Source organism: Camelus ferus, chromosome 22 (assembly GCF_009834535.1).
Source record: "Camelus ferus isolate YT-003-E chromosome 22, BCGSAC_Cfer_1.0, whole genome shotgun sequence".
In the NCBI taxonomy this organism is placed as follows: Eukaryota; Metazoa; Chordata; class Mammalia; order Artiodactyla; family Camelidae; genus Camelus; species Camelus ferus.
In genome coordinates, this window is record NC_045717.1 from 12,841,855 (window position 1) to 12,856,674 (window position 14,820).

The following is a 14,820-nucleotide window of genomic DNA, read 5'->3' on the forward strand; positions in this document are numbered from 1 at the left end:
TTGGAAAGTAAGCTGAGATGCAGAGATTTCAGCATTTTTCACAAGCACCCTAAGTGCCTCTTGTACATCCCAACAGTTGTAAAGATAAAGTGCTCAGTTACAGTCTTCTTAATCAGTTATCTATTCCAAAAAGACTAGTGACCAAACTATTTATGAATCTATTTTTCCTATTTTCTCTTGCTAGTAAAAATTAACATTAAACATCGACTTTTTATAATAAAATGTATGTAAGGTATAAGAACGTGGAAAACATACTAATTGCATGGACAGCTAGACTATTCACCTAATATTATTCCTATCTTAAAAGTTAAATAACTTTATACATATATTAAAGATCATGCATTCTTATATAAATTAAATCTTTTCCTTTAGTAAAAAAAGGAGAGTCCTTAAAATTTTAAATACTTTTAGCAGTAAACTGACTTAAAAAGTTTTTTATAGCAAATGGTACATCTCTGTAAAGAAAGGATTAATGCAATAATGGAATTGGGAAACAAAAACCCAAACTGGCAAGTAATTATTTCATATTTTGACTTTTTGAGTTGCATTTTGATTATACATTACCCTCACAGTAACCTAACAATTTTCAAATGAGCTAGAAAAGATGAAAGTAAAGTTAATTAATTAAAATAATTATGTAGTTATGAAACATGTTTTAAAATTTCTTCAATATGCCCTATTTCAAAAGTTACACTCCTTTTTTAAAATGACATAGAAATCAGTGCTCAAGATAAGCAATGAAGCAACTATTCCTTTGAAAGCATCTGGCAAATCACTACTTATGAAATTATGTTTAATACTACCTTAACCTAATGAAATAAAATAATTCTGTTGAGTAGTAATCATTTTTCCATCTCTGTAAATTCTGTTTGTATAAGTAATGAACCAATACTTTATGCCTCTGTGGAGTAACCTATGCACGTTATTATTTGACTGATCTGCCTTTTGTGGCAGATTATTTTAAGTCGAACTGTTACTGTAAATGAATTAGCTTAAATGTATGGTTCTAAATTAGTGACTATAAATTACAGCTCCATGATTTGTCATCATTTTGGTTGATACAGGATTGCATTTAAATATATTATAATTGAGAAATGATTTGAATACTACATGTTCAGTCACTCTGATAAGTTATCATCTCTACCACTATATTTAGCTGCTTTCTGGGACTTGTAGCTTTTGGCAATTCAGAAACTGACTGAAAACCTCTAACTTCCAGATAGCTCACTGTCAGTTAAAAGGGGCATAGCATAAACAGCACCTCAGTTTATGAAAATGTATACCTTAAGTCACAGAACTCACTGAACAGAATGGTATTTATGGAAAATAGGCAAAGGAGACCTGCCATGACTAGATTCAAATGTTCTAGTCTTAATGATCTGGTACCAATAAGATTTTACCATTGAACTTGACATGGCTCTACTGTTCGCTAATCAGACAATTGATTCCCATTGTAGAAAATCTCAGCAGTGTTCTCCTAGGGCAGTCTACCCAAGCAATACAGATAAAAGCAACAATAAACAAATGGGACCTAATTAAACTTACACGCTTTTGCACAGCAAAGGAAACCATAAGCGAACCAAAAAGACCACCTGCAGAATGGGAGAAAATATTTGCCAAAGAGACAACTGACAAGGATTTAATTTCCAGAATAGATAAACAGTTCATACAACTTAGTAACAAAAACCAAAAAACCCAATCAATAATGGGCAGAAGACCTAAACAAGCAATTCTCCAATGAAGACATACAAATGGCCAACAGGCACATAAAAAAATGCTCAGTATTGCTAATTATCAGAGAAATGCAAATCAAAACTACAAGGAGGTGTCACTTCACACCGGTCAGAATGGCCATAATTCAAAAGTCCACAAATGATAAATGCTGGAAAGAGTGTGGAGAAATGGGAACCCTCCTACACCATTGGTGGGAATGTAGTTTGGTGCAGCCATTATGGAAAACAGTATGAAGAGTCCTTAAAAGACTAAAAATAGACTTATATGATCCAGCAATCCCACTCCTGGGCATATATCTAGAGGGAACTCTAATTCAAAAAGATACATGCACCCCAGTGTTCAAAGCAGCACTATTTACAATAGCCAGGACGTGGAAACAACCTAAATGTCCACTGACAGATGACTAGATAAAGAAGCTGTAATATATTTATACAATGGAATACTACTCAGCCATAAAAAAGAATAAAATAACACCATTTGCAACAACATGGGTGGACCTGGAGAATGCCATTCTAAGTGAAGTAAGCCAGAAAGAGAAAGAAAAATACCATATGATATCACTCACATGTGGAATCTTAAAAAGAACCAACAAACCTATTGACAAAACAGAAACAGACTCACAGACATAGAAAACAAACTTAGGAGGGTGGGAAGGGATAAATTGGGAGTTCGAGATTTGTAGGTATTTATATATATATATATACACACCCCCACACACCCACACACACACAAGTTTATACTATACAGCACAGGGAACTATATTCAATATCTTGTAGTAACTTATGGTGAAACAGAATATGAAAGTGAACATATGTATGTTCCCATATGACTGAAGGATTATACTGTACACCAGAAATTCACACAACATTGTAAACTGACTATACTTCAATAAAAACATAAAAAAAATAAAAAAACCCCACTTCCCTTGTGAAATGCGGCACTCTCTGAGGGAAGATGTTTTTGTTTTTAAAGAAGTTATTATAAATGTACAGAGAAGCACAGAAATGAGTAGGAATCACTGCCTTTTATGCTGGTTCAGTAAAGAGTTTTACTGAACTCTTAAGAATAAGAATTTTAGAACAATATATGCAAGTAAGAGTTACCTGCCAAGGAGAAAAGACTAGATTTCATGTATCTTCAGGAGAAGAAAACAATTTTCAGGTATGTTTCCTGAATAGGTCTGTCTAAAGTATACGTAAAAGACAGCATTTTAAGAAAATAAGAATTTGGCCCTGGGTAAGATTAGGCAAGTGTAGGAGAAAAGACAGCATGTATAAATTTAACTTGAATATTAAAAGAATGATGTAATCTCTATTTCATCTGTTCTTGCCCTTCAAACATCAGAATTATATGTTTCATTCAAAAGTGAACTTTTCATTCACTTCATGAATCACCTCTAATGTGCCAGAGTCATATATAGATCTCTTAGGTTCTACTTTTGCTTCATTTTTAGTATCAGAGTATTTCTTACTTTCTTTCCAGATCCACAGTATGATTGTTACAGATTATCCAGCATTCTTATATGTTCCTTGGGGTATCAAACTCACCATTCTACAAGAAACCAAACTAGTAATACTTAGCTTCAAACAATTTATTATGTAGTACACTGATTAACTTTCATGAAAATAAAATTCATTAAAAGTAAAAATAATTTATAGGAAATAATTTTTTTAGTAGGAATTTTAGGTATAAAATTTTAAAAGTCTTGAACGAAGCAGTGTTCACGATGAAAAATGTAGACAAAGCAAAATCCATGTCTACCATTAATAGAAATTTCAGGTGTAAACTTTAAAAAGCCCTGAAGGAAGTAGTGTTTACAATGAAAAATGTCAACAAAGCGAAATCCTTGTCTACCATCTGTACAGCTGCTCCTCCAGCCCCAGGTCAAGCAAAAGCTGTGCGGCATTAAGAGAGCAGAATCACCAGTGTGCCACTCAGGGTCATTTATAAAGTCACATCTTGTCTTCCCTATAAATTTTTTTTTAATACTACAGTTTTTCCAAATGCCTTATGTAGTTTTCTCAACTAACCAGATTGTGTCCCTACAGCTGCTCTACAGAAGTAAAAGAAAAGAAACACACTGATTTTAAACATCTTTGTCTATCCCTGGTAAAACTATAGTTTGTATCTAAGTGAATCCATACATTTATTTCCTATTTACTAGGGGGAGGTGCATAGGAAGACTCCAGAGGCAGCAGGAAGACCCTCTAGAATCAACTTGTTCCAAATAACCTTAAAGAAAATAAGCTTCTGGTAGTTGGAAACATCCAGTAATAATAGGTTGCCTGCAGATTTGTTCCCCTAAGTCTGTAAATATGTAATGACATGAAAGAATAAATCTCACTAAAGTTGAGGTTCTAGCAAGAATAGTGGAATTGTATTATCTATAAATTTAAATATATATATTTGTTTTGCCAGAAATAAGTAGTCTCATTAAAATAATGGTGAATGACCTGAGAGAGAGTACCAGTGTAAGAGCAAACTGATACACTTGGTTTAAAAAAAGAAAGAATAAAAGAAAGGAATGGAAGGAAGAAAGGAAAAAGGGGAGGATAGAGAAGGGAAAAGGGGAAGAAGAAGGGGAGGAAGAGGCAAGGGAGATAAGCGGAAAAGGAAGGAAAGGAGGAAGGACACAAGATAGGAAAGAAATGGAGGAAGAGAAAATCCTTTCCTTAAATGGTACAAGTCCCGTGGAAAATGCTGATTCAAGGATGAGCCAGAGGACAAGAAGCTGAATGGGAAGTCTGTGTGGTTTATTCGTTCTTTTCAAAGGGGTAATGGTGTATTTGTAAATATATTTGTTATTTAAAATGAAATCCAGGAATGGTTTTAGTGAAACTTATAACTAGAATTGCATTTGCATTATAAGCAGTTAAGTACTCACTCCAACTACTGTGTGTGCATGACCGAATGGTTTAATGGCACATCCAAGGTTGAGACAGCTCCCCAGGGCTCCACAACTCACTGAGATCCCTGAGAGGACATCACTAAATCAGCAGACCCACAATCTACAAAAACACATCCTCTCAACTGTTCAGGGGCCCTGAAAACAGCTTCCTCCTTCTGGAGATCATGAAAATGGATTAATGTTAGAAGCCTAGGGTTCAGCCTATTTTATGTAGCTTACAGACCCAATAAACAATATTTAGGGGAGAACTTCGGTACTTTGGTATTTGAACATTTTCTTTCCCTGACTATATTCTGATTAAATTATTTGTACAAAGGAAAATAAGCTCGTGGGAATGAGTCCTTTCTCACACTTTTCCAGGAGATAATTACTAGGTGTAGAAGCTAATCCATTTTAGTGATATTCAGTTAGGAAAGGTATCAATTATTATTTGTAAAAAGAATGATGTAGTTGAGTAAGTCCCTTCTAACTATGTTCTCTCCTTTTCAGAGTTTTAAAATTTTTTTTTCAAATATATCATTTGCAAGCCTTTAGCTGTATTTAATGGCACAAATAGGGAGATACACCTCTACTCTATCTTGTGTTCTTTCATGTGAACTTTATACATACATGTTGTGAAAAACCTAATTATGATTTTTGACTGAAACCACTTTAAATTTAATTATTGACTTAAAGAATCTTACTTGTATGTTCCCAAAGTGCTTTATAATTTGCTACATAAGGTTCTTTTACATATTTTGTTAGATGCATTCCTTCAGACATTTTACTTTTTTTACTAGTAGAATCTTACTATTTTCTAATTGATTATTGCTGATAGATAGGAACCCTGGTGACTTTTGTGTGTGTATACATATATCTCAGATCTTGTAACTTTGAACTCTCCAATGCTAATATTTTATCTAAAAATTCTCTTAGGGTCAACAAATGGATTATCATATAAGCTACAAATAAAAACTGCTTTGTCTCTCCTTTTTCAGTTTCTTACTTACATGTATTCTTTTTCTTACCTTATTGCAATTTCTAGGATACCCAGTAGTTGATTTGAAGACATCTTTGTCTTATGTCTGATTTAAAAGGATACTCACTTTTATTTATTATGCTATTATGAAAATCTTTCATTAATTATAGCTTTCTTTTTCCTCTTACTGTTAATATAATGAAATTATACTGCACACATCTAGAAACATTAAAAATTGACTTAAGGAAAAATATATATTATGTCATTGTAAATGTAATGAAGATCCCCTGAGGGTATGTGATTACAAAATCAGTTTATCACTTTACAGAATTATGAAGAAATTTAAACTGATTTCAGCTCTAGTCTGTTTTTCCCTTGAGCCCAGTAATCAGACTTAGTATTTTTACGTGTAATTACCAGATCAAGCAGGTATGAGTAACCAAAATGATGATAAATCTGTATTAATCATCACCTTGTACTCTTCTGTATATAGACCATATAGCTTTATGTAGAATATTCATTTGTAAACCTTAAATAGGTAAAATTTAGTTTTTACATTGCAAGAGAGAAACACTTTTCTGTCTGTAATTCTTAATAGGGTGAAGTATCAACGCATTTTAATTCAACTCAACCCAGATGTCAGCTAGGATGTTCTCGACATTAAGATCATGGTAGGAATTATTCAAATACAGAAATTTAATGACTGAGGACTTCACAAAATTTCTGCTAATCTCTGGTGTTCAAGCATGGTTCAGTTTCTTCCTCTGGACTCAATATTACATTCTACCACCATGGCCAAATTAGTATAAAGCTCAGCTTTTGTGCCTGATAGGACAAGAGAATTCATCACACTAAGAGTTTCATAAATTGGTTTACGGGTTCAGATCACATCAGATTCCACACTGTATTCCACTGACATGCAGAACGAACAGCTGCTCCTCTGTTATAATTGTCCTCACCCTGGCGCAGACTGCGAGCATCCAGTCTAAGTCTCTTCAGTTGTCTCAGCACCTGCTGTGCTTTGCATTTTAAAGTCACCTTTAAAAATAAAGTGGTCTCTTTTTCATACTAAAAGATGCATCCCTTTGTACAATGAATTAATAATTATTTCCAAAATAACATAATATTTACAAACTTCTTACACATGCACCTTTATCGTTCCTGGAAAACATGTTCAGTCTCATGTTTACTTCATAGTCACACTCTTAAAGTTGTTCCGTACCACTGGAATTAAATCTTTTTAACTTCTATCAAACTCTGTCATCCAAAAGATTGTTACTCATTAAAACCACACTGTAAATCATATTTTTTTCGAGCATTAATCCAGAGAAGAACATGATAGAATATCAATAATGTATGCAGCTTGATGCCTTTTCACATATTGATTTACATGTCATTTGTCTGCAATTACTGTTTAAATACAATTCACTCTTTGCCAATAGGATACTCTTAACATTGCATAAAAGGATCAGACTGCCACCCAAGCCCAACTTTATTGTTTCTTTGTTGTTTTCCACTTGGAATATTAAAGAGTATCTTAACACAAGTGGAACACATTTACTTGAGCATTGCTGTCATCTGTGTTGAACACAATAATTCATCTGAGATCTTCTTCTTGTATTTATCAATATAAGATCGGCTAACCCTCCTCTGTGACAAGCATAAGGGCATGTTGATGGCCTGAAGACCATCAGTTCTGCAGGTCCTGGACAAGGGACCCTGTAACAAAGATGTGTAAGTATGATTTCCTACTCTGAAAATCAAGTATTTCTTTTCACCTGTTTTGTTTAAAAGAAAATAAGGAGCAATCTCAAACCAAACCAAAGATCCCTTCCTCCGTGACGACTGCCCCCAAATAACCCCACACGGGATGGAGATGCTCATTCACTTTGCTTCATCCTCTATCTTCAAACTGGAGACAGTAATCAGATGCAATTATTAGAAGCCCTGACTTCATCATTCCCACACCAGGGTGAAATGGCCTAGAGTCAGTGCTTCCAATTAGGCTGGGTGGCCCAGAAACGGACAAGCTGATTTATAGATAGCTGCGCTTAGTTCGATCCCAGAGGCCCCAGAGGAAACGCCTGGAGGAGAAGCTGAATCTCCCTATCAAGTGGCTCTCAGCTCTGTCACTAGCTACAGAATTAAACAGAAAACTGAATGTGAAGAGAGATTTTTTTTTTCTCTTACACTATGGTCCATTCTTAAATCACTCTGACATTAATAGGAAAATTCCATAGGCACACTTGCATGTCCTCATTAAAGGATAGAAATTAAAAAAGAAGTGACAGAGTAATCACTAAACCAACTGCAGAGGTGATGCCCACAGGAATAACAGACTCGGTTCACATTTTAAGTAGTTCAGTCTGGAAGATTCAAAATATCCTTTTAGGGAACTGGTATCAAAAGTATGCTCAGTCACATATCACACCTCCCCTACTGTTTAGATCAACTGAAATTATTCCTATTTTGAGCTTTTTTAACCATTTGCTACAGAGCTCATCTCTTTGACAAACTTAAGAGGGAATCAATAAATGACAGAGTAAAACTTAAATTGCTTTGCCTATTTTTGGGTAGAAAGTAGAGCCCTGGCTGCTCCCTTACTCCAAAAGAACTCTCCTACACACACACACACACCCCTCCAAAGTATTTCAGGGAAGCTTAAAACAACTCCTTGTCATTTTGGACATAGTGCAAAACCTAGAACTACAGAAAACCCACACCAAAATGGCACGTCTCCCTTTTTAATCTTCAAAGACATCAATTCTTTCCACATAAAGGAAGGAGGCAGAAAATGAAAAATGCTTTCTAGTCTGTAGCGTGAGATGTTCCAAATCCTCTTTGAAACCAGCCATAAACAGTCCTGGCAAAAGGCAAGAGAGAATTGTCTATATTCAAGTGAATATATGCGTGATTTTTAAGTTCCACCCTTGATTAGATTTCTGGTTTTGATGCAAAGCAGAATGCCACCATAAAGCCAATTTTTCTAGAGAGAAAGTTTTAACAGTGAATAAGAGGATGAGAACATTTAGGGAGAGAAATAAGACACTGATGTTGTCTGACTTGTACAGAAAGAGAGAATGTAAAGGGAGGCCTGCCTAACACAGGGGAGATGTGATTTACTATCTAAAGCTAGAATTTTAAGAGAAAACAGTTCAGAAAAAAATTTCACATTCCATCACCTCAACAGCCCTCACTTCCATTTTTCCTTGGTAAAGGTATCTATCTGTCCACCATAACAAGTGGTGCAGAGGAGAGATGCTGAGCATTTAATGTGTTTAATAAAATTATTTTATGCTGCAGACCTGCATTTGTCATCCTTGTAAGGTAATAAAAATCCACCTCTGGTGAGCAAGAGTGACACCGGTAAAACTGTTCCAGGCAGACTAAAAATGTGAAAATGAAAAGTCATCACCAATCTAGAAGACACCCAAAAAGGTTAAGATTCAGGAAGCAGTGTGCAATTTTTGCTTTGGGGCAAACTATAGAATCTAGATTTTCAATTATAAGAAACAGAAACCCAGCAAACTTAAATGGGCCATTTCTCACTTTTTGTGCTGAAAGAAGAAATTTCAGTATCAACATAAACAAGTAACATTTAAAATAAAGATCTAGAAATAGTAGTTAAAACTACTGCCAAAGAGGGTGGGGGACAGGAAAAGGCTAATGCATTGAAGAATCTGCTTAGAAATTCAAAGCAAATGTACACTCTGCCAGGCACCAAGAGGCTGCTGAGAGAGGGGACGCGGCTTGATTTTTTAAAGTACATGAAGTGATTGAAGAATTAAGACAATTATCAGAGGAACTCTGAGGAAAGGAAAAATCCAGATGAATAATAGACATCGGAGAAGGCTTCGTGGAGAAGGAGGAACCTAAACTAACCTAAATGAGAAGATAAGCGGAATTTCCATCAGCAAGTTGGAGAGGGGGGAGAGTAAGTTCTAGCTGGGAGAACAGCCCAGAGAGGGTGGATGAATACTGCCTGTCTGGGTTCTGAGATTGGCAAGACAGATAAAAATAGAAAAGGCTTACTTTTGTATGTGAGGAGAGATGCGGTTGAATAAGAATTATAGAGACTGTTAGAAAAAGTAATTTAATTGCTTTACACATAACTAATAAAACAAAACTACAACGCTAGGGGACTGATTTTATTAAACGTTTACTTAGCATTATCTCATGTGCTTCAAATAGCCACTCTAAGAACACCAGGTAGTCATATTCTCCCCATTTTACCTAAGAGGAAATTGAGGCTTGAACTAGTTCACTAATATGACTGATAGGACAGATATATAATTCAGAAAAGTCAGGATTTAAACCCAGATTTGTGATTTCAAAGCCCAGGCTTTTGACCACTGTATTTCACTGCACCATTATAATTTTACATAATACTAATCTTCGGTCTCTAAAACTATTTCAGTGAGGAGAAATAAAATCCATTTCATTGATTATAATCACGTATGTATATGAAACATTGCTGAATATTCTCTAATGTTGAAGGCAGGTAAAAGGAGGGGTAAAAGAAATTGTAGAAGAATTAGCTGCAGCTGTAGGCAAGGAGCAGCTCATGAGCGCCAGGTCAAGGAATCCAGACCTTACCCCAAGGACAGTGGGGGAGCCACTGGAGCATCAGCAGTGAGTGGCATAATCAGGTATGTGCTTACAACAGGTTCTGGTTACAGTGCAGAGGATGGTTTGATGAAAATGGCAGTGGGGACACTTAGCTATAGAAGGAATCCAAGTCAAGGTAATGGGGGCCTGACTCAAGAGGCAGAAATAACAGGCCTTGATAACTGAGTCAAATGATATTCAGGTTTGTGACTTGCACAATGGGAACAGTAATTCTACTTACAGAGTCGGGGATCACAAAAGGACAGGGAGACATCATAAGTTCACTCTGGGATTTGATAAGGGGCATTCAAGTAGGAGTACCTAATGGTCAGAGACATGTATAGGATATTCAGAAGTGAGGTCTGGCCCAGATGTCAAGACCTGTGATTACTTAAAGCCTCGGGAATGAAAACAGTTATCCAGGATGAGTGTGCAGAGTAAGAAAGGAAAGGGAAATTAAGGGAGAACTCTGAAAAACAACCACCTTTCAATTGTAAAGGAAGAGGAAACTGCAGAAGGGAATTAGAAAAAAATGACTTCAGAGAAGACACACGCTATTGTGTGTGGAATACTGTCAAATATTAACTACTTATGTATAAAATAGATAAACAAGTCTCTACTGTATAGCACAGGGAACTATATATTCAGTATCTTGTAGTAATCTATAACGAAAAAGAATATGAAAATGAACATACGTATGTTTATGTATGACTGAAACATTATGCTGTACACCAGACATTGACACATTGTAACTGACTATACTTCAAAAAAAAAATTTTTTTTTTTCAAAAAAAAAAAAAAAAAAAGGCAGAGGTTTTTCTAGATGGAAGAAGAGGTCACCTGTGAGAAATGCTGATAAAAGCTCCAGTCAGATAAAAAAAGACACATGACCAATGAATCAGCAACCGAAGATGTTACTAGTATACATCCTAAAAGGGTTAGAGGCCAAATTATAAATGGATTGAGAGGTTAATTTTTTTAAGTCAATAAACGTAGATTAGTCATTTCCAAATATCAGTACTGGTGCCTAATCAAGTTTTCAAAGATTAGACACAAACCCAAAAAACTAAAAATATCAGTTCTGTCTGTCTGTTTAATGAAGCTAAATTATTCTATAAAATTGTTACCCTAGGGAAATAAGTCTTCTAAATTTTTTAGTTCTAAAAATACATTTCTTTTATAAAGTGATAGTGATAGAAGACAGTAGTAGTTATTTTCAAATCTTATGGCTAGTTGAATCAATATAATATTCCAAATTCTGCAACCTACCTTTGCTGTTGAATTTCAGCTGTTTGATTCTCTAAAGGAATGGGTATCCAAAAGAATGTCTCTGCATTCCCTGATGGGTAGAGGGGAAGTAGAATAAAGAGTAATGGTACTTGTCTGGCAATGGTATTTGCTTCTTTCTAAGTACAGAGTATGGTTCTGAAGGGTCAGTAGAGAGGTATTTGCATTTTGTCTTTGGCAGTTTCATTATGTTGTCAATTATTACAGTGCAATGTTCTAATAGGAGTTCCATCATGCATTTAAATTGGATAGAGGATTCATTTAGCCGCCACAACAAATTGAGCTCAGCAGGGTTCATTTCAGGAACTTCTACGGTGTGAAGTGGTCAGTCCTTCAGTTTTAATTTCTAGATATATGAGATGCAAATTGCATGATCTTTTCTCCTCTGATAGCCAAAGCAAATGGCTCCAATTACATTCTAACATATCCTTAACTGGGAGGTAAATAACATTATCAGCTTGGGATGTGATAGGATGAATCACAAAGAAAAGATTAATTATCTTGTAAAGGTATTGTATTATCTTAATTGTTCACATCACTCAAGCTTTTCTAATTAGAAAAGTAAATACCAGCCTAGGCAGGTTTTGCCCTTGCACAATGGGGAGAAAAAAAAAAAGCCTAAACATTTACACGAATTATACCTTTTCAAATATTTAAACTTGATAAGGCCAACCATCCGTTTATACTTGTTTTCCTGTCATCAGACTTCCCAAAGGTCAATTGTATTTCTTTTATAAAAAGTGAAAGAATAACGTTCTACTATTGAATAACATAAATATTGCCATGTATTGATGTTGCAAGTGAGCCTACCCATCCCACTCCCACTGTTTAGTGGTTTCCAAAATCCAAGATGCTTTTCTTTATTCAATCTGTTCCAGGCGCACTTTTAGCCCAGTGGTTTATGTGAAAACCCACGGGGGATTATACACAATCCCTCTGATTTCTCCCTTCAAGCAGCAGCTGTCAATTCTTATACAGAACATTTCCCATTCCATCTTTCTGATTAACGCTTTGTCTCTAGATAAATTTAGTCCTTATTAAACTATCAGAATCAGATCCTGCCTCCAGGTACTCTTACCTGAGAGAAGTTATTCAGACCCTCACGAGCTGAGACCCACCATGTCCTCGACAGGCCTTGCTGACACTAGAATACCCTTACTATGGGGAACAATTTTTCTGGATAGAGCACCCAGCATAGAGTCGACATTGAGAAGTGTTGCTTCCTTTAGACGCATTTCCTCTGTGTTAGCTTCTGGCCTTCGTTGTGAAGCAATGTGGTCTTGTGTTTGAAGAACAAAGACTTTGGGACTCTACGAATCTGCATGTGAATCTGGCTGCAAAACCAGTGCTGTAACCTTGGGGAGAGTGTTTCACTGTGCCTCTTTCCTCTTCTGTAAAGTGAGATTAAAAATAAGACCAACCTATTACTATTAGGGTGATCCTAAGGGATTAAATGGTACCATGTCATACACTTAGCTCAGTGCCAGGCACGTAAGTCCTCAATAATTGTTGGCTCTATTGTATCTTATGACTATTATTTATAGCCTTTTTACTGAAACTCGGTTTGAAGTCTGTTTCTGAGGTCAGACTCAAACGTGGAATATTCTTGTCATTTACAAAGGACACCTGCACTTGCCTGCATGCCACACATGCTTTCTCTGGGTTCTACTTCAGATGTGTCTCTCTCATTCTCACATCTTCAAAGCGGGCTACTCCCCAAGGTCTGGTGGGCTGTATCGCCCTGTTTCCGTAGCTGGTTTACCAGCTCACTGATCTGCAGCATTTCACTTGGGGCTGTTCTCTGACAGGAAGGCTTGAGGGAGATGATGATTTTCAGTGCCAGGAGGACTGTGCACGGGGGCACAGGAGAAGAACACTGAGCATCTGGGCACAGCATGTGGAGCAGATTTTGTGGGCTGTGAAGCTCCGTTCATGTGTTCAGTTAATGGACCCTTGGGCTTAAGCACAATGTACTGTGGAAGGGAAAAGGGGTTAATTCATCGGGAGCTAGATTTGTGGAACTGATGCTCCAGTCTCATTTACATGTACATTAGCTGGACATCTTTAACAGGGAGGGGGCTGTGATGCTGGATGAGACCACGGCTAACATGTAGGATTTTACAGGTATGATCTCTTTGTATTCTCCAGCCAGCTGCCTGGAAGCCACTGATCCCTATTTGCCCTGACAGGTCTGTTCCTCTAGTGCAGCCAAGAATTTCTCCCTTGAATTTCTGTCAGTCTTCAGTCACTCTGTCTTTAATGCCAGAACTCCTATCTAAGCCAAATAACCTGACAACCTACCTCAGTCCTCTCTTACCCCTTCCCTACTTGTGATAAAAGTTAATTTGACTCCTTTAGAAACCAGGCACAGTCTCTTAAGACATTTGCTTATTGCTGGCTATTTCTTCATTGTTGACTTTTACATCAGGTCTGAAGTATATGAAGCTTATGCTGCTAATCCAGTTACTGGGACTGTGAACAAGTCACCTAACTTCTCTAAAGCTTTGTTAATTCATCAATAAAATGGCAATCATAATTTATACATGGTACAATTGATGTGAGGACTTACACAGAATCATCTATGTGAAGACTTTGGTCTTGGTTTCCTAACCAATGTGCTTTCTATGGGTAGATCCAGCTCTTAGATGTGATGCCAGAGGCAATGTTCCATTTGCTTGAAACCTTGTCCCAACACAGAAAGCAAATACATCAGACTTCTCCCCATCTTGAGCTTCTGTTTCCTAAGCTCCAATCCAAGAGTAGACTGGGTGAGACAACTTGGAAAAACAGCTGCATGATTTAATGCCCCATATGGACTTCAGCCAAGGCGGCGAGAAAAGCAGTAATTGATCAATGCTAGGAATGTTCCTCCGGTGTGCAGGCTCAGGTTAGTACTTGTATACGTAAGTCCTATTTTCTCTTCATGATCTCACTCTTCACCTGCATTCTAAATTCTTCTCCAGACCTTTCCTAAAGACAGATCAAGATGTATCTGCACCCAGACTGTTTATTTAACCTGCTTGTGTTTTCACTACATTGTTGTCTCCATGAGGCAGTGTCCTTTGTCAGGCCAATCAAGAATGAGGTATGCCTAGCCTAGCTGTGCCAAGAGTAAATCATTCTTGTTAATCAAATTCTTGTTGAGGTCTTGGCTGCACTTACTCTTGTAGTTGAAAGAATGCAAACCATTCCACAGTACTGGCTCAATTCTTTTCTTGTTTGGCCTCTTTCCCACCTGAAGATTGGAAGGCTGGCACAAGTTCTTCCAAAATTATTATGTCAACTTCTGCAGGTTCTACCAACTCATCTTTATGCCTCTCTACTC

The 14,820-nt window shown here is 36.6% G+C and overlaps 1 long non-coding RNA gene across 1 annotated transcript in view; it reads right to left on the reverse strand.

Moving 5' to 3' along the window:
- LOC116659005 overlaps positions 1–12,778 on the reverse strand; it is a 63,698-nt gene extending 50,920 nt beyond the window's left edge. Inside the window, exons 1-2 of the long non-coding RNA XR_004314263.1 lie at positions 12,574–12,778; positions 11,478–11,547 (exon numbers count right to left, since the gene is read on the reverse strand). This is a non-coding gene — a long non-coding RNA (uncharacterized LOC116659005). The remainder of the gene's footprint in view (positions 1–11,477; positions 11,548–12,573) is intronic.
- Positions 12,779–14,820: the final 2,042 nt, after the last annotated feature.